Below are 23,344 nucleotides of genomic sequence, written 5' to 3' on the forward strand. Positions count from 1 at the left end.
ATCAAAAAGCATAATTATCCTTCAAATTATTCCAAGATAGAATTTCTTTAAGTACTCTGGGTCATACATTCCCCTCTGCTGATAACTCCATTCCGACTATAGTAACTTGTATAACCATATAACAATTACAGCACGGAAACAGGCCATCTCAGCCCTTCTAGTCTGTGCCGAACACTTACTCTCACCTGGTCCCATCTACCCGCACTCAGTCCACAACCCTCCATTCCTTTCCTGTCCATATACCTAACCAATTTTTGTTTTTAAATGACAAAATCAAATCTGCCTCTACCACTTCTACTGGAAGCTCATTCCACACAGCTACCACTCTCTGAATAAAGAAGTTCCCCCTCGTGTTACCCCTAAACTTTTGCCCCTTAACTCTCAGCTCATGTCCTCTTGTTTGAATCTCCCCTACTCTCAATGGAAAAAGCCTATCCACATCAACTCTATCTATCCCCCTCAATTTTAAATACCTCTATCAAGTCCCCCCTGAATAAAGACCTAACTTGTTCAACCTTTCTCTGTAACTTAGGTGCTGAAACCCAGGTAACAATCTAGTAAATCTCCTCTGTAATCTCTCTATTTTGTTGACATCTTTCCTATAATTTGGTGACTAGAACTGTACACAATACTCCAAATTTGGCCTCACCAATGCCTTGTACAATTTCAACATTACATCCCAACTCCTATACTCAATGCTCTGAATTATAAAGGCCAACACACCAAAAGCTTTCTTCACCACCCTATCCACATGAGATTCCACCTTCAGGGAACTATGCACCATTATTCCCAGATCACTCTGTTCCACCGCATTCAACGCCCTACCATTTACCATGTATGTCCTATTTTGATTAGTCCTACCAAAATGTAGCACCTCACACTTACATTAATGTATTGACAACCCTTTTTGTTTGTTAAATCAATTGCCCCAAAAGAATGTTCAGATTACTCATTAAGCTCCTTAGGCTTTATTTCCACATGTTTACGTTATTAATGGAAGTGCTAGACTAACCAAATTTGAAAAAGCTCTTTATAGAGGTGAAATGATTATCAAACTACCGATGGGAAAAAATATTCATCGCTATGAATTTCAGGAAGTCAAAGAATATTCAGAAGCATTAAATTCTACATTATCATTCCTTTATGCTTCTTGTTCATTTGAAGTAATAAGCTGCGGACTGCTTATTTCAAATTCCAAATATCAATCTCTCAAGCAAGTATCTACCCCCCTTAAAATCCAATAAAAATGCTGTTAGAGACAAATTTCTTGACAGTATCTAAAAGCAGTGTAATATATCTTCAGAGCATCTGGATAAGAACTAAAATTACACATTCTGTTTCATATACAGAATAATTCCAACTCTTATGATGGGAAGGTCTACATAAGGCACTTTGTTCCTATCATATTCTACGTACAACTAAGATTTACAATTGATAGAAATATTTATAAAATATTTTGGGGTATGTTATTGTACATCAGTAAAGCTCATTACTCTGCATTTCATGAAGCGCATAGATTTTTTTGTGTACTTCAACACAACTGCCTTTCTTCAAAAGCCAATATCCCACAAGCAGCAATGAAATGAATGGTAAGTTAATTTTTGTGCTAATATTGAGGGAGAAAGGCAATCTCTTCGTACCCAAATCAACTCACATCTCAGATTAAAAGTTCAAGCCCTTATTGTAAACAGATTCTAGAGCTCTTGACCATGCTAAACTGCACTGACAGTTTGCAAATACAGAATAAAAGATTACTTCATCTTGATTGAGGTCAAGTTCACCTATCAACTCATTTAATTGGTGTTAATTTTAAACCAAGTCAAGATGTCCTTAACTGAGTAAATTTGAAGTAGGGCAAAACATGACAATTAAATAAGACATTGCTGTGGCTTTATTTCAGAAGTTTGTAATTTTATTATTTAAACCAACTGAATATATTTTTGAAAATTTAACCGTAGGGTTCAGATTCAGATTTATTCATCACATGTACATCAAAACATATAGTTAAATATATCATTTGCGCTAACAACCAACACATCCAAAGATGTGCTGCAAGCAGCCATGTGTGACCATGTATTCTGTCTGGCGCCAACATACAGTACATTCCCACAATTTTCCACAGAACAACACAAGCGGGAAGAATAACAGAACAAGATAACAGCAGCAAAACAAGCCCCTTTCCCACCCTCCACCCCTTCACGCCTCCAACCCCAGGACAACCGGCCTCTTGAGCCTTCAGACTACACACAACAACTAATTTTAAAGCAGCTTAGTGATGCAGCGAGTACTGATGCTGCCTCTCAGCCCCAGTGACCCAGATTCAATCCTAACTTCTGGTGTTTGTGTGAAGGCTGCACTTTATTTGTGACTGCATGAGCTTCTTTCCACATCCCAGAGATGAGTGGGTCATAGATTATATGGTAACTGCATGTTTCCCCCAGTGTACAACTAAGCAGTAGAATTGGAGGCTGATAGAAATGTGGGGATAATAAAAATAGAACTGACATAAATGTGTGTTTAATGGCCAGCACAGATTCAGTAGGCTTAACGGCATATTTTTGTGCTGAATGACTCTAACCTTAAGAAAACATAAGTGATGAGGGCAAAAAAAATGGCATAATGTTAAGTATTTCATATCGAATGACCTGCTTCAACATAAAATGATTAAATTTACATGGAAAATTGATGAGATTTCAAAGTGTTAACATTAACTTATTTATATATAGTTTACCTAAAAATACAAAAGCTTTACACATTGCTTTACACATTCTTAGGAGTGAAGTAATTAAGAGTAAGGCAAAGTAATTAATCCAAAACTTCAAAAATAAATCCAACTATAGATGCTGAGATCTGAAACAACAGAGGTTCTGGAAAGACTCAGCCAGTCCAGCAGCATCTGTGGAAAAGGAAATCAGGTACAACATTGCAGGTTGAAGACAGATTCTTCATGAGAATAGGCCACTTGCTGAAGGGTCTTTGATTTTAAATGTTCTCTTGCCACATATGCTACTTAACTGACCAATTTCTTACAGCATTTCTGTTTTAATGCATCTTAGTATTCATCTCTATTTTCTTATATCACAATATCTGTCATGTGCTATTATCATTCCTGATTTTCGCATACTCAACATCACTTCCCCTCTCACTCTGGGCAGAATTGTATCCCATTTTGGTTTCTAAAGATGTATCTTCCTTTTACTCATTTATATTTCAAAGCTTTCAATTTTCCATTTTTTCCCTACCCCTTGCACATGACAAGTGCACTCAATCTACCACATGTATTCTTACTAGCGCATTTCTCTAGTCACAGAAGTTTGCTCTTCTATAAAGTTGCTTTCATGCTCTTCTTTCAATCTTTCTCCATAGTGACATTAGCGAAGTAAATAGCATTTTGTAGCATTTCAAAAGTGTTTGCCAAGTGTGCTCGGAGACTTTCTTGAATAACTATTATAAGGACCAATGTGAATTTATTGTAGATCAAGGTCCACACCTCCAGGGAAAGCTCTACTATCCTTTATCATGTCAGTAAAACTGGAGTTGTCTTTTGGTTTTAAGTGAGATCATCAGATCTATGTCTTAAAAAAAAACAATATTGCACAGTTTTGGTGCTCATAAAACTACTCACTAATGATAATATCACGTCCCTGACAGATAATTCACTACTACTTTCTGCATAATTGAAATTGCTTTATTATTGGCACATCTATTGAGGAACAGTGAAAATATTGTCTTGCATGCTGTTCATATAGATTAATTCATTACACAATCCATCGAGGCAGTACAATGTAAAATAATGACAATGCAGAATAAAGTTTAACAGCTACAGAGAAAAGTGCAGTGCAAGTAGACAATAAGGTGTAAATCACAAAAAGATAGCCTGTGATGTCAAGCGTCTATCTTTTCCTGCTAAGGAACTATTCACCAGTCTGATAACAGTGGGACAGAATCTGTCCTTGAACCTCATATTGTGTGATTTCAGGCTTTTGTATCTTCTGCCTGATAGGAAAGGGACGTCCAAAGAATGTCCAAGTTGGGTGGGATCTTTGATTACGTTGGCTGCTTTACTGAGGCAGCAAGAAGTATAGACAGGGTTCATAGAGGAGAGGCTGGTTTCCCTGAACTGTGAGCTGTGTCCACAACTCTCTGCAGTGTGTTGCCATTACGGGAAGAACAGTTGCCATACCAAGCCATTATGCATGCAGCTAGAAGGCTTTCTGTGATGTATCAATAAAAATTGGTAAGGGTTGATGGGGACATGGCAAATTACTTTAGCCTCCTAAGTAGAGGCATTGGTGAGCTTTCTGAGTTGTGCCATTTACAAGGTTGGCCGAGGACAGGCTACTGATGATGCTCACTCCTGGAAATTTAAAGCTTACAATACTATCAACCTCAGCACCATTGATAAAGACAGGAGCATGTGCATCAACTCCTATTCCTGAAGTCGATGACTAGCTCTTTTGTTTTGCTGACGTTAAGAAAAGGACTGTTGTCATAACACCAGGTTACTAAGCTCTCTTATAATTACAAATTACCATACAGAAGCACCGATTCATTTCAGGAAGTCATGATTTAACAAAAGATGTGTATTCAGAAGCAGGGGGGGCTGAGTTTTCTTTCCAAAGAAAAAAAATATTGAACTTGGAGATGCAGTCCAACCAACAATCTAATGCCTGGTCACATGTAATCCAGAAAAGTAAAAGTACAAATTATTCTGAATTCAAGATATATTTTTCTTCTCATTTAATTTGAAGCAGTATTTCAAGTCAACCGTTATGATACTCTAAACAATCTCTTTTTAAACGTTTCCCGTCCTAATAATTCAGAATCAATCTTGTATCTCTGTGTATTGCCGACAGTGCCTGAACTCATCTCTTATGTTCTGGTGACCAGGCCTAAACAGTAAGCAAATGATCCATTAGTCATAACTTCTTGTAAATTTTGTTCTTCTGCTTTGGCTAAGCAGGATTGGCTTTCCACAAAGCTACTCCATGTTGGTTGCCTATTTAGTATTATGCCTTGCAAGTTCATCCATCTCTTTCATCCTTATCTTAATACAATATACGGAGCATAAGTGCCATTTACTGTACTTTGTACATAATTCTCCATTAAATTTCATCTGTCCTTTGTGCCTATTTAAATTATTCAGTCTGAAATTTGAGCTCACGCTTCCATTTTCACTATATCCAGTTTATAATCATCAAGCAATTTGACAATTTGTACTGAGGTTTTTAAACAAGTGAAAGATTAATAAGAATTTTGTCAAGACTAAAATAAAAAGAAAATGAGAATAGGTTGTCAAAATTTAGTCTGCTCTCTTTAGGACTGAGAAGACACTGAACTCCAATGAATTTGGGATCATTCAGAATTAATTCCATCTGTTTTGTTTTCTGGTTCTCAATTATCTGTTCTTTTCGGATAGGCAAAATTGAGATGCTGAATACAAAAACATGGTTAACAACAGCTGAACCCCATAGCTAGTACTGGAACAAACATTTGAAATGTGTTGTTCATATATCTGTTCAAAGATTTATTGAATATGCCCATAAGTATATGAATCTCAGGATTGTAAATGGTGATATATATGTACTTCGACAATAAATTTATTTCGAACTTTGAAATATCGTTAATTATAACTCAGTGATTACTCAATCAACAACACAATAATGGATGCTCATGAACAAAGCTATCACATCATATTTACATTCCAATAACCTTTTCACCAATGTCCATTTTGGGCTACACTGAAACCAATTGGATCTGGGCTTCATCACAACTTTAATTAAAAACAGAAATGATGGATCCTGCCAACTCCAATTCCGGCTCTGTTGGCACTGAACAACCCCAGACTGCAATCCCTGTCACCTCCTGCTTAGATCTTGATTCAATCAGATGCCCTTAGATAGCAGATCCTGCTGAATCTGATGGTCCTGGACACCTCAAAACTGGGTATATAATCTTCGCCAACTTCGGTTCCAAAGACCCTGGGCATGTTCAGATGGCAAATTATACAGCATCTTGCTCTGGCTCCAGCTCAAAACTCATCTGCCAGCTTCTCCCAGCCAAGACCTTCCTTGCTGCCGTTGGGCCCCTGAGCACCCATTTCCCCACCACCACTCTCCAACCCTGGGTCTCTCAAGCTCCTCCCATCACCTTTTGGGTCCTCAGAGACTCAATCTTCTTCTACCTTCACTGAATATCCCAACCCTTCCCCCTCCTCTGATGCTACCAACTCTCCTCCCCACCTCTGATCCCAGTTCTCATCACTGCCCTGTCTTTACCATTCCTTCCAAACTTTCCTTCTTTGAGGAAGAACATCTTTTCTTCAGCAAGAGCTTTACTTTTGTCCCTTTTCGTCTGCACTCCAATGAGTTCCATGTCAGCTGTGACGACAAGCTCTTCTTCCACCGCCTCCATCTCTGAGCCAACTTCTTTAGCAAGAATTCCCCACCTTGTACTGACGACTTCCACCCTGCCCTTAAATTCACTTTGTCCATTTCTGATACCTCCCTCCCCTTTCTCAATCTCTGTTTCTATCTCTGGAGAGAAACTGTCGACGAACATATTTTGTAAATCTACCAATTTCCTCAGCTATCTTGACTATATCTCTTCCCACCCTGTCTCCTGTAAAAATGCTAATCCATTTTCTCAGTTCCTTTGTCTCTGCTGCATCTGTTCCCAAGATGAGGCTTTCATTTTCAGGACATCAGAGATGTCCTCCTTTAAAGAATGGGGTTTCCCTCTCTCCACCATTGATGCTGCTGTCACCAGCATCTCCTCCACTTCCTGGACATACGCACTCACCCCACCTTCTCACCATCTTAACAGGGATAGAGCTCTTCTTGTCCTCACCTACCATCTACTGGAGTCATCTATTGTATCTGGTGCTCCCGATGCAACCTCCTTTGCATTGGTGAAACCTGGCACAAATTGCAAAGGGGGGGGGGGCACTTCGTCTAGCACCATTACTCCATCTGCCAAGAGCAGAATTTCCCAGTGGCCAACCATTTTCTTTCCCATCCCCACTTCCGTTCCAACAGTGGCCGATAGCCTCCTCTTTTGCCATGATGAGGCCATTCCCGGGATGGAGGAGCAACACCTCGTTTTTCATTGGGCAGCCTCCAACCTGATGGCATGAACATCGAATTCTCCTTCCTGTAAAATCACCTCCCCCTTCTTCTATTCCCCACTCTCTCCTCCACCTGATGCTCCTCCTTCTTCCCTTTCTCGTATGATTCATTTCCCTCCCCCATCAGATTCCTCCTTCTCCAGCCCTTTACCTTTCTCATCCACCAAGCTTCACTCATCATCTTCTTGCTAGTCCCCCTTCCCCTCCCCCCCTACCTTTTTATTCTGGCATCTTCCCCTTTCCTTTCCTGTCTTAGGAAGGGTCTCAGCCCGAAACACCGACTATTTCCACAGATGTTGCCTGACCTGTTGAGTTCCTTCAGCATTTTGTGTGTGTTACTTTTTTCATTTCCTCATCACATCTTTGGTGCTAGCATGGATCAAAGGGGCAAGTTCCAAGGGGGAGGCAAGAGTCAGGTATCAAGTTAGCACTTGACCAAGTGGGACAAAGACCGTACGAACTAATGTCAATGAACATCAAACATAAACATTTAAATGGCTACCATAATATCTCAGATAAAGAAAGGTGGTTGCTGAAGATCAAACATCCAGTCCCAGAGTACAGTCATCTGCAATTGCTTCATTAATAATTTTCTTCCATCACAAGTGGAAGCATTCCCTGGTGACTGTTCAATTTTTTTGTAAATGTCTCAGCGCTGCAGCAACTCACTAAGACTGCTCAGATAGCACCATCCGAACCCACAGCCTCCACCAACTAGGACAAGGGAAACAAAAGCATGGCAACACCATCATCTGGAAGTTATCCCCCAACTGTTCCTTTCCCATCCTTGAGTCAAAATTCTGCAACACTTCCCTCACAGTTTGTGGGTATACCCATACCTCAAGGTCTGCAGTAGTTCAAGTAGTCAGTTCATCACTATTTTCCCAAATTAGGGAAGCCCACATTCCTTGAATAATTCAAAACTATGATAATATGCAGACATGACTGTTAAGTAGCAAAGAAAATTTGAACCACAAAAGCACCAAGTAATAAAATACTGCAGAGTGGGAGTCCATTTTTTGCTTACAATGGCATTATTTTGCCACACCCTCCTACCATCATGAGCCCGTGGGTCACCATCATCCAGAATTCAATTACCCCAGCTACATAAGCACTATCCTGTAAATAAATTTCCTCGACCACCAGACTACCAACCATTGTTGAAGTGCATACAATCTATAAAGTTCTTGTCTAAGAAGCTCAATGGTGCCTCTCAAATACATCTTCTCCATCACCCAGAACAACATTGGCAGCTGGTGGATGAGAACATCACTGCAAATTTCCTTCCAAGTGATTCACCATCCTGACTTGGTATTGCTCTACTTTCAATCTTGTGACTCAATCCACCAACTCAGCAAAAGGACTGCAGCTGCTCAAGGTGGCGGCTTCTTAAGGGAAAGTAGGAACGGACAGTAAATGCTGGCTGTGTCAATGATTTCCACATTGCGATTCGATAGATGTAGAATCCGAGAATTTTCAGCACCTTACTGCATTATAGGCTTCCTCAGAGTAAAGCTGTTCATGGACTGTACATACTCTTAGAGATCTCCTGCCAGAAGATGTTCTCTAAATGGGATCCATGATACCCTAACACAAAGAACCTGCCTCTTATGGACACTGTTCCTCGCCAGCCTGTCCAACACCTTCTGGTCCCCTGGAAACACAGCCATACATCCATTCATTTCTTCCTACAACAGTGAAAATGTTGGACTTGGGTCTGATAACTGAGCAAACTTGATGTAGCAATGCACACGGAAATCCAATACTGCTTTTTTTGAACCAGAAGTTCTCACTGTTAATGAGACTTATGTTGTTTTAACAGCATCAAAAGAAGCAGTACTGCAATTTTTAACTTCCTGCTTTTAGCCAGTGAGGTACAATGGACAGCAACAATGTAAAATAATCTCAAAAAATCATTAAGTGCGGCTATAAATATAGAGTAAGTATTATAGTAGTTAGATCCTCATTTCCTTTCTATTTATGTCTTATGGAATGAGATAGTTTGATATAACAAACTTGACCTCCAAATTTGTCCAGTAATCATATTCACCTCAACCTATGCATGTTTAAAAAGGCAAAGGGGTAGCAGAATATAGAAATCGATTACGAAACAATAAAAATCTTGGTGTTTGACTTCAGATTGTTAGGAAATGCAGAAAAGGCCAATACAAAGAGATAGTGACAAAGCACCAAAAAGAAACAAATTTTTCCATTCAGGGAAATACAAAACTAAAATATGCGCAGATTACAAAATAAAACCTGTGAAAGTTCACCAAAATCAACAATGATTGTACCAATAGCAAACATGTTTGCAGCTGGATAAAGACTGGAATTAGATGTAAAAATTCCAGGGAGGTAAATAATGATATGAATATCGATAAGCTAAAAAATTAGCACGAAAAATCAAATAAATATTTAGTATAGATTCCATTTGGATTTAGCAAGGCGGTAGATTGGTTTCACTGCAGAGGAAGTAACACGAGCATACAGTGGAAAGCAGGTAAAACAACAATGCTGATAAAGATTCCAAAGGGAGGTGGGGGATGGCAGACAGCAAATATGGAGGAACACACATAAAACCAGATACTACACTTGATCTTAGCCAAAAGGCCGAGAAGTGAACACAGTTCCTTTACCACAGGATTTCAATGTGGCTGGTAAGGCAAAGATTCAGGAGGTAGAGAGGCAATGAAAGTTACTTGATCAAAAACCTATGATTAAAACTAATGTTCTATTTTATTTTTAAAAATTTTTCCTAAATTTCCCACCCCTAACATTGCCAGGTATCAGACTGTAGGGGCATAGCCTCCTCACAGGGCTGCCCAATGTTTATTGTCACTCAAAATAGACCAAAGAACTGCAGAATGTAGAAAGCCAGGAAGATAGCATCCAGAAAAGTGAGTTTTGTGCATGAAGTGACATAGTGATTTTAGCATGGGGTGCTGGGCATGCATAATCTGGACATTAAAATTCCTTTGACTCCACTCACTTACTTCAAATGATAGGTGCAACCATAGAAAATGACTGGACCCAAGTCATAGCTTCACCTTTGTTAGGTACACAGAAGATTTCCTCATTTCAATCCACCTGGCATTTCCTTCCTCACGTCTGTCACATAGCATTGAAAAGATACTGCTATGATACATCGCTCTCGGAGCAGTTAGAAAATTCATAGTTTGCTACAAAGTTTCACTCTGCTCTGTCAACTGAAGAAGTGGATTGCTATCAAAGGTTGCTTCACATGCATTGTTCCCTTACCCACTTGTTGAGAAACTCAATTACAGTTAACCCACCTCTGACCTTCCTTCCCATCTATTTCCACCACATTCTTAGTCAGTGCTCAGAAAGTATGAGAGAATCAGAGGGAGGTGAGGAGGAACTCTGGGAGGTAAAGAGACAGTAAGCCTCACTCTTTCAATTGAAAGATTATATTTGAGGATTCTGAGGCAGAGTCTGCTCCATGGAGCTGGATTCTCAAGTTACTTCTTTTAACAGTTTCACAGATGGAGCACTGTGATCTATAGACCTGAAGAGTTCGGGAACATCTTCAGAGCCAGACATAGAGGTTTTGGAAATCCTATGCTGGTATCCATGATAGAAAGGCCTGAGAGAGTGCAGTCCTTTGGACTTACTGTACTCTTTCTCAAGTGGTCTTACACAAGTGGATTCAAGAGGCAGTGGCCACTGACACTGAAGGAGCACAGGCTCCATCTGATCAATCCCCTGAAACAATAGAACTCCTGTGATGACAAGTCAGCAGTTTAATTTGACTCTGCAACTGGATAGATCCTTGAGAAAGGATATCATCAGCCTCAGCCATAAGCAAAAACAAGGAAGAAACAGTGAGGACATCAGGTATTTCACTATTCAAAGTGAATTGAAAGATTCTTTCCAAGGCCATCACCAATCAAGACATGAACCATAACAGTATTATTGATAGCCTTGCATAAATCATGGATGCCAACAATCATGGGTGGGATACTCAACATAGCCTTCATTTTAATATGCATCTGCATCAAGCAGTTCAGAGAACTTGAGGACACAACACCAAGTATAATGACCTCCTAAAGTTCAGTCTGACCCAGCACTGCCAGGGATGGACATGAGCTTGCCATCATGCAATGCTCCCTGGACCTTGCCACACTGACCACCCTTTGCAGAAAACCTCCTGTCATAAAACATCTTCAACCACAAGTACTTTAGGCAGTAGTCAAAGTAGACATCAAAACATTCTATATTATTACTATACTATATAATATATATTATTACTATACAAATAGTCGACACTTTGTGCACCATAATTCCCAAGGAGACCATTGGATTGTGCATAATTAGGCACCTAGCAAAGTCCAATAAAAAGTTAGATTTAAGCGGAGCAGCCATTGTGTGAGTGGGTCAGAGCTAGAGTGGGCAGTTGAGGCTTCAGCAAGCAGAGGGGAAGGCTGCAGGTAGATTTTTTTCTGTTATTTATTCTTTCCTTCTTATTGCACATTTATAGCAGTGGGGACGCCAGGCAGGGTAGTGCAATGTCATTCTTGTGGGATATGGTAAGATAGGGAAACCTCCTGCGTCCCAGACTACTCCTGCAAGAAGTATACCTGGCTGCAACTTCTAACAGATTATGTTAAGGAGTTGTAGCTGGAACTGGAAGAACTCTGGATCATTCAATAGGTTGAGGGGATGATAGACATGACATACAGGGAGATAGTTACACCCAAGGTACACGACACAGGTAACTGGGAGACCGTCAGGAGAGGGAAAGGGAATAGGCAGCCAGTGCAAAGTACCTCTATGGTCAGTCCCCTCAACACCAGATATATCACTTTGGAAACTGCTGGGTGGGGGGGGGGGGGAGAAATTACCTAGCAGAGGAAAGCCACAGCGATCAGCTTTCTGCCACTGAGTCTGGCTCTGTGGCTCAGAAGGGGGGGGGGGGGAGGCAAGCTGTAGTCAAAGATAATTTGTCGATTAGGGGAACAGAAAGGAGGAGAACGAGTTTCCCAGATGGTACATTGCCTCCTTGATACCAGGGTCAGGGAGATCTCAGATTGAGTACTTAGCAATCCTAAGTGGAAGGGTGAGCACACAGAGGTCATAATCCATGTTGTTACCAATGACATGATTAGGAGGGGTGATAAGGTCCTGCAAAGTGAGTTCCAGGAGTTAGGTGCTAGTTTAAAGGACAGGACTTCCAGGGTTGTGATCTCAGGATTGCTACTCATGTCACGTGTTAGTGAGGCCAGAAATAGGAAGATGGTGCAGGGAGAGCTTCAGATTTTTGAATTATTGGGCTTCCTTCCAGGGAAGATGGGACCTGTACACAAGGGACAGTTTGCACCTGAACTGGAGGTGTACTAATATCCTAGCAGGTAGGTTTGAAAGTGCTGCATGGGGGGGGGGGGGGGTTAAACTGAAGCTGTTGGTGGTGGGGGGGGGGCTTAAACTGGAGTTGCAGAGGGATAGGAACCAGAGAACAGAACAGATAGTAGAGTGATTATGGAGAAAGATGCTGAAGCCTACGTACAAAGTCAGGAATCAAAAGGTTGAGTATAATGCTCTGAGCTGCATATGTTTCAATGCAAGGAGTATTATAAGAAATGCAGATGAGCTTAGGGCACAGATCAGCACATGGAATTATGACAATGTAGCCATTAGTGAGACCTGGTTGCAGGAGGGGTAGTTCTGGCAACTCAATGTTCCGGGATTCCATTGTTTTAAATGTGATAAGAGTGGAGATACTAAAGGGGGATGGATGGCATTACTAGTCAGGCCAAATGTCACGGCAATGCTTAGACAGTATAGACTGGAGAACTCGCCTCGTGAGGTTTTATGCGTAGAACTGAGGAATAAGAAAGAAATGACCATGTTATTGGGATTACATTATTGGCCACCCAATAGTCGCAGAATTTAGAGGAGCAAATCTGTGGAAAACTCGCAGACTATTGCAAGAAACACAAGGTTGTGATACCAGGTGATTTTACATTTTCACATATTAACTAGGACTCCCGTACTATAAAAGGAGTGGATGGAAAAGAGTTTGTTTAATGTATTCAGGGAAGTTTCCTTAACCAGTACGTTGAAGTCCCAACTAAAGAGTATGAGATACTGGATTTCCTATTAGGAAATGAGACAGGGCAGGTGACAGAAGTTTGTTTACGGGAACACTTTGCATCTGGCGATCATATTGCCATTAGTTGCATGGTAATTATGGAAAAGGATACGTCTGGTCCTTGGGTTGAGATTCTAAATGGGAGAAAGGCCAATTTTGATGGTATCAAAAAGGATCTGGCAAGCATGGATTGGGACAGGTTGTTTTCTGGCAAAGGTATGCTTAGAAAGTGGGAGGCCTTCAAAAGTAAAATTTTTTAGAGTACAAAGTTTGTAAGTTCCTATCAAAATAAAAGGCAAGGATAACAGGTTTAGGGAACCTAGTCTGATATTGAGGCCCTGGTTAAGAAAAAGGAAGTGCATAACAGGTTTAAGCAGGAAGGAACATATGAGGTACTTGAGGAATATACAAAATGCAAAAGAACACTTAAGGAGGAAATCAGCAGGGCTAAAAGAAGGCATGCTGTTGCTCTAGCAAACAAGGTGAAGGAGAATCTAAGGGCTTCTATGAATATATTAACAGCAAAAAGATGGTAAGGGACAAAATTGGTCCTCTGGAAGATCAGAGTGGTAATCTATATGTGGAGCCAAAAGATACAGGGGAAAGATCTTAATTTTTTTTTGTATCTCTATTTACTCGGGAGAAAGTCACAGAGTCTACAAAAGTGAAGCAAAGCAGCAACGAGGTCATGGACCATAGATAGAATACAGAGGAGGTGGTGTTTGCTGTCTTGAGGTAAATTAGGGTGGATAAATCCACAGGGCCTGACAAGTTGTTCCCTCGGACCCAGAGGGAGGCCAGTGCAGAAATTGCAGAGGCCCCAGCTGAGATATTTAAACATCCTTAGCCACAGGCGAGCCACCAGAGGATTGGAGAATAGCTAATATTGTTCATGTAGTTTAAGAAACACGCTTATGAATAAGCCAGGAAATTATAGGCCAATAGTGGGAAAGTTATTGGAATGTATTCTAAGGGACCAGCTATATCAATATTTAGATAGACAGTGACTGAACAAGGATAGTCAGCATGGCTTAATGTGCAGGAGGTTATGTCCAATCAATCCTATAGAGTTTTTTTGAGGAAGTTACCAGGAACATTAATGAAGACAAGGCAGTGGATGTTGTCTACACAGACTTTAGAAAGGTCTTTGACAAGGTCCAGCATGACAGGTTGGTCAAGATTGTTCAGTTGCTCGGCATTTAAGATGAGACAGTAAATTGGATTAGACATGAGCTTTGCGGGAGAAGCTTAGATGCAGGCAGATGGTTGCTTCTCTGACTGGAGGTCTGTAACTAATGGTGTGCTGCAGGGATTCACGCTGGGTCTGTTGGTGTTTGTCATCTATAATCAATTATCTGGATGATAATGTGGTTAACTGGATCAGCAAATTTGCAGATGACACCAAGTTTCGGGGTGTAACAGACAAGGAAGACGACTACAGTTTGCAGCACCATCTGGACAAACTGGAAAAATACGCTGGAAAATGGCAGATGAAATTTAATACAGAAGTGTGAGGTGTTGCACTTATACGGGTAGGTCTTACATGGTGAGCAGTAGGTCACTGAGAAATGTGGTAGAACAGATGTATCTTGGAATACAGATCCATAATTCCTTGAAAGTGGCATCATAGATAGATAGGGTCATAAAAAAGCTTTTGGCACAATGCACTTCATAAATCAAAGTATTGAGTAAAGGAGTTGGGATGTTATGTTGAAATTGTATAAGACATTGGTGAGACCTAATTTCAAGTATTGTGTACAGTTTTGGACACCTACCTAGAGGAAAGATGTAAATAAGATTGAAAAAGTGCAGAGAAAATTTACACGATGTTGCCGGAACTTGAGGACCTGAGTTAGAGGGAAAGGTTGAATAGATTAGAAATTTATTCCCTGTAACATAGAAGATTGAAAGATTTGATAGACATATATAAAATTATGAGAGGTATAGATAGTGTAAATGCAAGCAGGCTTTTTCCACTGAGGTTTGGTGAAACAACTAGAAGTCATGAGTTAAGGGTGAAAGGTGAAATGTTTAACGGGAATATGAGAGGGAACTTATTCACTCAGAGGGCAGTGACAGTGTAGAATGAGCTGCTGCAGGCTTGATTTGAACATTTAAGAGAAATTTAGATAGGTATACAGATGGGAGGCATATAGTCTGGGCAAATTGATGGGACGAGGCAGATTAATGGTTAGGCATGGACTAGATGGACCAAAGGGCCCGCTTCTGTGCTGTAGTGTTCTATGACTCTCTGAGCAGACCATTAAAGTCATTTGGCAAAACGCCTCTGTGCGCAAACTCTCAAACAAGAACCATGATCTCACTTGACCAGTAGTGAGGGAACCTTTTCCATCAGCATTCACAGTTGGGGTCTCAATCCCACTGCAGACTACAATTATATTTACTGCAGTGCAGGCAAGATCACTACCCACCTCATGCACCATGCATTCACCAAGTTGCAGGTCCTTGTCGAGATTTAAGCCAAGCAGCTATGTAACACAAAAATATAACCATATAACAATTACAGCACGGAAACAGGCCATCTCGGCCCTTCTAGTCCGTGCCGAACTCTTACTCTCACCTAGTCCCACCAACCTGATTCGGCCCATAACCCTCCATTCCTTTCCTGTCCATATATCAACATGCTGTTCCCATGGAAGGATAATGAGACAATGATCACCTGCCATTGGAAAATCAACTGATTGAACGACTCACTTCAGTCTGCCCAAAACTTGTTGAACTTCCAGTGTAGGAAAGTGTCCACAAATGAATATTGCCAAATGGCACATTCCAAAGTGCAGGACCCTACCTTAAGATACGTATTAAAGGCCGGTACAGCAACCACAATGGCTCTGTGAGGAAGAACCACAGACTATCAAAAGAATCATGGATATATTGCTTGAGAAGGAAGCATTTGGCACTGACTCATTCTAAGAGGATGCACAAAATTGACAATACAGTACACAGCAAAAAAGACATCTTTATTTACTGTATATATCATGAATAATATACTTTGGGGGGGGGGGAAAAAGGCTTTTGTCCCCGTAGGCACTGCCAGACTTCAGGCCATTTTTCAGGTTTTGTTTTTAAAACAATGTTCAAAGTACCAGGCAGTGTTGATTTGATATTGCAGCAGTCACTGCTTTAAGATGAAGTGCTCAAATACCGGAACCAAAACACAAAATGTTGAACAGAACTTCGGTGCCGTACTGTTGAAATATATGAACAGAGATGTAGCTTTTCAGCTGAGAACATCTCCAAATTCAAAAAATATAATACACCCTTTTCTGAAAGGAAATTAACTACTTTCCTCTGTTCCCTATTATTTATTTCAAAAACACCATTTAATAGTGCAATTTTATTACGTAAAACTGTTGTATAGCAGATGTGCAGCACTTCAAAATGATGCAATAAATATGAAGTGAATTGAACATATTCAAGAACTAGATAAGGTATCATTTATTTGTTTAATTCAACAAAGGCTTGACTTTAGGCAATGACCTAAAAGATAAAGCGTTATAATCACTTAATTAGATGTTATCAGGAGGTAACATGGACCACAATTTAACACCACAGCCTCAAATGACTGAAACTCATCAAAATGAAGCAAAGAAAATGGTGACAATAAATATGCAACACACATCATTTACACAATTAGATTTTCAAACTAGCGCTTTCAAAATTCCAAAACAAAAATCGATGCATAAAAGCCTTTGGTGGCTGATAAATTATTCAGCCGGTGCCTCTTCTTATTAATGGCACAACTAACAACAATTGCTCAAATAAAACTGCAAACCTGCTTGAAAGAATGCCAATTTTAAGCACTAAATTTCAGTTTCTGTATGTCAGCAACATCCATGGAATTCTACCCATTGCTTCTTCTCTGCAGCAGCAGCACAAAGTATGCTGATCCCAATAGAATAGTTTTATTTCTCGCTGCATCATGTACTCTGTCAGAAGAATCAATGCCAAATATCAGCAAAAAAAGCTGCAGCATCACCCTACATTAAAGCTGAACACCAATGAGGGCCAATGCGATTCCGAAAAGATTTACTGTAGAAATATTGTTTGTCCACATACAAAATATTGTCAAGAACTCATACTTGTAAATCAACACCATCAGCTCCATATGCATCCAGCAAAGATGGGGGCGGGGGGGGGGAAATATTTGAGTAAAAGATATCCAGAGTACATATTTCTGCTCTTTAGGACATTACAGCAATGAAACAGTTACAAAGTAAAACTCGATTTGATCTGGATCTTCCCTCAAGATGCAGAGGTGATGGGTAAACAAAATAACGCATCGTAAAGGACATCTTGAAACATTGTCATATTAGCACAAATAAGACAATTTAACATTATGCAATTCAGAGTGGGGGAAAAACTGGTTATAATGGAGTTGCATGGGTGTGCAAAGTTTTTCTTCAGCGGTTATGTCAATAATTTTGATTTGGGCTGATGTAAATAGAGTCCAAATTTACAAGTATTGTAATAGGGTTAATGGTGTAAACCTGAAGCTGAATAGAACCAGGAAGGAGATTTTGTTAGATCAGAATCAGATTCAATATCACCAGTATAGGTATGTCATGACATTTGTTAACTTTACCGCAAAAGTACAATGCAATACATAGTAATAGAGACAGGAAAACAGAATTACAGTGTGTGTATATATAATAGCTAAATTAAAAAGAGTAGTCAAAAAAAATTAAAAAGTAGTGAAGTAGTGTTCATGGGTTCAATGTCATGTCCATTCAGAAACTAGAGGGGAAGAAGCTCACAAGCTATTCCTGAATCATTAAGTGTGTGTTGTCAGGCTTTGATACCTCTTTCCTGATAGTAGTAATGAGAACAGGGCATGTCCTGGGTGTTGGGGGTCCTTAATGATGGATGCCACTTTTTTGAGGCACTGCTCCAATAAAGATATCCTGGATACTATAGAGGCCTATGATGCAGCTGACTAATTTTACAACTCACTACAGATTACTTCGATCCTGTGCAGTAGCCCCCCACCCCTATACCAGACAATGATGTAGCCAGTTAGAATGCTCTCCATGGTACATCTATAGAAATTTGCGAGCGTTTTTGGTGACATACCAAATCTCCTCAAACTCCTAATGAAAAATATACATTATGAAATATTTTTAAAAAACACAAAAGCTTGCAAATCAAATTCATTACAGGACAGCTAGTATTTATGCAATGCCTTTCATGGCCACAGGTTATTTCAATACAATTCTCAGCTAACTAAACATTTTTAAAGCACAACCCCTTGTTTCTTTTTTTTTCTTAAGATACAGTGCAGAATAGGCCCTTTTGTGCCGCACCGGTGACAACCCCCAATTTAACCCTAGCCTAATCACAGGACAATTTACAATGCCCAATTAATTTACTAACCAGTACGTCTTTGGAGCATGTGAGGAAACCAGAGCACCCGGCGGAAACCCCACGCAGTCACAGGGAGAGTGTACAAATTCCTTACAGTCAGTAATGGAAAGTGAACCTGGGTCGCTGGTGCTGTAAAACATTGCGCTAAGCAACAAGCTACCCTTGTTATAATAAAGCAAAGTCATCGTACCAAATCCCCACAAAGGACAATGAGGTAACAACCAATTATCAATCTCAATATCAATTACTTTAAAAGAGGCACAGGGAGTAGGGGTGGGGCAGAGGGAAGGGGAAAACAGAGGTAGTGGAAATGGGAGTGGGAAATAGTGGGATAGGCTCTTTGTGTTCCTGACCACGAAGAGTCAAAAACTCTCCTACCTCCAAAGCAACCAAAGATCCATCAGTATCACCTCAAGTTGCTCTCCAATCCAGGCAACATCCTTGTAAGTTTCCTCTGGTCTTTCTCTATAGCATTCATATTTTTCCTGCAATGAGGTGACCAGAACTGAACACACTACTCCAAGTGGCGTCTCACTAAGGTCTTATCTAGCTGTAACATATCACAGCCCTTGTATTTGAAGCCCATGAATGATGAAGGCCGACACACCATACGCCTTCTTAACAACACTGTCAACCTGCGCAGCAGCTTTGAGTGTCCTATGGATACGGACCCCAAGATCTCGCTGATCCTCCACACTGCCAAGAGTCTTACCATTAATATTATATTCTGTCTTAAAATCTGACATACCGAAATGAACCACTTCACACTTATCTGGGTTGAAGTCCATCTGCCACTTCTCAGCCCATCTGCCACACCTCTTCCCATTTTGTCTCTTGTAAGGATTCTATTCCTTTCTCCCAGTTTCTCTGTCCTTACTGCATCTGCTCTCAAGATTAAGTTTTCTGTCCCATGACATCTGACATGTGCTCCTGTCTCAAGAAGAATGCTTCCCTTCTGCTCAGGTTGATAGTGCCCAATCTCGCATTTCCTCAGTTTCTCATTTTAGGTAACCACCCCGCCCCCACCTCTGTTCACTGTTCCTCTCCCCATCCCTTTCCCTACCCTCCCATTTTTGTACTCCTTCCCACTCTCTCTCTCAAGTCTCTTCACCCACCTTGGTCCCTTTCCCCCTCCTAGCTCCATCCACCCACTTCACACACAGGTTTCTTCCCCGTCCTGTCTCCATCCATCCCAATTGTGCTTCACCTCTCCCTTCTCTTCTAATGGTTCCCAACCCCTCCCCCCACTCATTTCCCCTTGCCTGACACTGTCTGCCTGTCATCTTAAACCCCTCCTCGGTCCACCAATCACCTCAGAATCCTTTCTTGTCACTCCCCTACTACTGGCCATGCTCACCATCATCATGCCTCCCTACTCACAGACCTGATGCAGAGCTTCAAACCAGAACATCAACAATATCATTCTTCTCATGGATGCAGCTTCACTGGTTGAGCTCCTCCAGATGACCATTCAGGAAGAGGGGATGTGGACATGCTTCTGTTTACATCAATAGTACTGAGGTTGAGAGGGTTAAGGGTTTCAAGTTCTTAGGAGTAAACATCACCAATTACCTATCCTGGTCCAACCACGTCAATTTCAGGGCCAACGAAGCTAAACAGTACCTCTACTTGCTCAGGAGGCTAAAGAAATTTAGAATATCCCATTTGACACCTCTCTACCTTACCGGTCTTCAATCAATGCACCACAGAAAGCACCTTATTATGATGCATCACAGAAAGCAACTGCTCTGCCCATGATTGCAAAGAACTGCAGACTGGTGGACACAACTCAGCACATCACAGAAACCAGCCTCCCTTCCGCTGACTGTCTACAGTTCTCACTACCAAGCATAACCTAGCTGCTTACATACCTCAGTCATTCTCTCTTCTCTCCGCTTCCATCGGATAGAAGATACAAAAGCCTGAAAGCACATACCATCAGGCTCAAGGATAGCTTTTATCTAACAGTTATAGACCTCCTGAATAGTTCGCTAGTACATGAAGATGGACTCAACCTCAAAATACATGTTATTGACCTTGCACCTTTTTGACTACCTGCACTGCACTTTCTCTGTATCTGTAATACTTCATTCTGCATACTTGTACTACCTCAATGTATTGTTGTAATAAAGCAATCCGTCAATAGTATGCAGGACAAGTTTTTCACCGTACCTTGAAACTTGACAATAATAAACCAAAAGGCAGCTGTTGCATGCCAAGGTACCACGAGAAAATTAGTAAATTTGCTGATAACACAACGGTTGGGGGTGTTGCGGATAGTGTGGAGGGCTGTCAGAGGTTAAAACGGCACATTCATAGGATGCAAAACTGGGCTGGGAATGGCAGATGGAGTTCACCACAGATAAGTGCGAGGTGGTTCATTTTGGTAGGTCAAATATGATGGCAGAATATAGCATTAATGGTAAGACTCTTGGCAGTGTGGAGGATCTGAGGGATCTTGGGGTCCGAATCCATAGGACACTCAAAGAAGGCATATGGAGCATTGGCCTTCATCAATCGTGGGATTGAGTCTAAGAGCCGAGAGGTAATGTTGCAGCTATTTAGGACCCTGGTCAGACCCCACTTGGAGTACTGTGCTCAATTCTGGTCACTTCACTACAGGGAGGATGTGGAAACCATGGAAAGGGTGCAGAGGAGATTTACAAGGATGTTGCCTGGATTGGGGAGCATGCCTTATGAGAATAGGTTGAGTGAACTCAGCCTTTTCTCCTTGGAATGACAGAGGATGAGAGGTGATCTGATAGAGATGTACAAGATAATGAAAGGCATTGATCGTGTGGATAGTCAGAGGCTTTTCCCCAGGGCTGAAATGGCTCGCTCGAGAGGGCATAGTTTTAAGGGCTTGGAAGTAGGTACAGAGGAGATGTCAGGGATAAGTTCGTTTGTTTTTTCACGCAGAGAGTGGTGAGTGCGTGGAATTGGCTGCCAGTGGCGGCAGTGGAGGCGGAAACAACAGGGACTCCCATTATAGGACTAAGAGACTCCTGGATGGCTACATGGAGCTTAGAAAAATAGAGGGCTATGGGTAAAGTTTAGGTAGTTCTAAGGCAGGGACACGTTCGGCACAGCTTTGTGGGCTGAAGGGCCTATATTGTGCTGTAGGCTTCCTATGTTTCAATGAGAAGGCAAGAGGTGAATACAGATGAAAGAGTGGGCCACAGAACTGCAGAAGAATCTGTAATACTAGAGGCAAGGAAGGGATGAAAGATGTGGCTTAATGGAAATAGTAAAAATGACAATGATCATCGGATATGGAAGCTGCATGGTCCAAGGAAAGGACAAGAGCAAACCCATCTTTGTCCTATCTGGAGTTGAATGAGTACAGAATCAGAAAACAAAGACTCATCAACTGTGCCAGAGGAAGTCATTGCTAAAGAAAAAGGAAAATGTTATCCTCTGGAACCAGTGAGGGAAGACTCAGAGTAGGTAGAACGAAGGCAGAGTAAATGGGAAATAGAACAGAGTCCTCGCAGGTTGCAAGTAGATGAAGAAACTGTTGTCATGTCTGCTGGATACAGTGAGCTTCAACAGCACTGTCCAGGCACAAGCATCTTACTGTGTAGTAGTACACTGCAATACATTAAAAAAAACTGAGTTACAGAACGATATACTTAAAAATAAAGAGTGCAAAAAAGAGAACAAAATAGTAAGAATGCTCACGGAGCATTCAGAAATCTGATGGTAGAGAGCAGGAAGCTGTTCCTAAAACAATGAGTGCACATCTTCAGGCTCCTGTACCTCCACCCTAATGGTAGTAATAAAAGTTCCAGGATTCTGAGCGTCCTTGTAGAGTCACTACCTTTTGATAATGTCCTTGATGGTGGGGAGGTTAGTGCCCATGATGGGAGTTGGCTGAGTCGACAACCATATAACCCGAAACAACTTGTTTCAATCCCATGCATTGACGCCTCCATGCCAGGTAGTGTTGCAACTAGTCAGAATGTTCTCCACAATACATTTGTAGAAACTTGTTAGAATCTTCGATGACTACCAAATCTCCCCAAACTCCTAATAAAGTACAGCCACTGGCTTGAATTTTTCCCAATATGACATATTAATAAGCCAGGTGACACGAATTATGCAATGATTCTTTGCTGCAATACAACATCCGATTTGTTACTGTCATTGAACAGTCATTAACTGAAATTTAAATAACCCACGACATTACTAGATCGGGGATCCAAAAATAGTAAACAAATGTCCTTAACTTAGCAAGCAAACAATTCAAATATCTGATTTCAATAAAACTTGCAAACATCTTTCATTTTTAACATTCTGTCGATTTGCACAGATTCTATCTGAGAGTTACAGCACTTTAACAACAAATCTGGAATGTTTCTTAGATTATTGTCCCACATACAAAAGCTCACAGTTCCATAATTATTTTTGATGGTCATTGATATTTTATGAATGATGTTGTATATTCAGATATAAATTTGTTACTGGCAATATGTGCAAGACCAAAGCACATCGCTGTCTTTAGTCATAAGGAAATTATATTCAGCCTATTAAGAGCTAAAGTGCTTTAGTTTACATTCTGTAGGAGTAGGATAATCACAGTTTTCAAAACTATCAAATTTTCAAAGTTCAAAGTAAATTTATTAACAAAGTACATACATGTCACTATTTCCTACTCTGATATTTATTTTCTTATGGGTATTCACAGTAAATAGAAAAAAAAACAAGAGAATCAATGAAAACCC

The 23,344-nt window shown here is 40.7% G+C and overlaps 1 protein-coding gene and 1 pseudogene across 2 annotated transcripts in view; both read right to left on the reverse strand.

Annotated features, from left to right (window-relative positions):
- The window catches only part of LOC134348396 (disco-interacting protein 2 homolog A-like), a 296,806-nt gene that overhangs the window by 153,795 nt on the left and 119,667 nt on the right, over nt 1-23,344 (reverse strand). The window lies entirely within an intron of this gene.
- Nucleotides 9,611-9,748, reverse strand: LOC134348805 (U2 spliceosomal RNA; annotated as a pseudogene).

The sequence above is a fragment of the Mobula hypostoma genome, chromosome 6 (assembly GCF_963921235.1).
Source record: "Mobula hypostoma chromosome 6, sMobHyp1.1, whole genome shotgun sequence".
NCBI lineage: Eukaryota > Metazoa > Chordata > Chondrichthyes > Myliobatiformes > Myliobatidae > Mobula > Mobula hypostoma.